This window comes from Oratosquilla oratoria, chromosome 13 (assembly GCF_046742065.1).
Source record: "Oratosquilla oratoria isolate Oo_2021 chromosome 13, ASM4674206v1, whole genome shotgun sequence".
NCBI classification, from domain to species: Eukaryota; Metazoa; Arthropoda; class Malacostraca; order Stomatopoda; family Squillidae; genus Oratosquilla; species Oratosquilla oratoria.
In genome coordinates this window covers 7389257-7389974 of record NC_134789.1, presented here as the reverse complement: position 1 = coordinate 7389974, position 718 = coordinate 7389257, and positions in this window count along the sequence as shown.

Genomic DNA, 718 nt, shown 5'->3' with positions numbered 1-718 from the left:
GCAGGAAAAGGTGGAGTGGAGGTGGAGGTAGAATGTAGATTGAGAGAAGCGAGTAAATACCTTGGTGGATTAAAAAGTGTAATGAGGAATAGACATTTGGGAATGGATGCTAAGAGGAGACTGTATGAAGGAGTGATTGTGCCAACAGCATTGTATGGGGCAGAAACATGGAACATAAGAGAGGAAGAGAGAAGGAGTTTGAATGTGTTTGAGATGAGGTGTCTGAGAAGTATGATGGGGGTTACTAGGCTAGACAGAGTGAGAAATGAGGAGGTGAGGAGGAGAACAGGGGTGGAAAGGGAGTTGGGAGATAGGGTTGATGAAAGAGTATTAGGATGGTTTGGACACATGGAAAGAATGAGTGAAGAAAGACTAGTAAAAGAGATATGGAAGGATGATGTGGAGGGAGTGAACATGAGGGGACGTCCTAGGATGAGGTGGATGGATGGGGTGAAGGGGGCTTTGGGGAAGAGGGGAATGTCTGTTGAGGAAGGACGGGAGAGGACAGAAGACAGGGGTGAATGGAGAATGGTTGTATATGGATGATGTTGTGATGCATGAGGTGGAATGGGTGGGGGGATGGGGGTGAGGGAATTTACAACATTAAAAGTGACCAAATTTTTACATTGAATGAGAATCAGACAAGAAACAATGGTCTCAAACTGTCTGGAAATAGATTTAATTTGGAAGTAGGTAGAAACAACTTTGCCAACCGTGT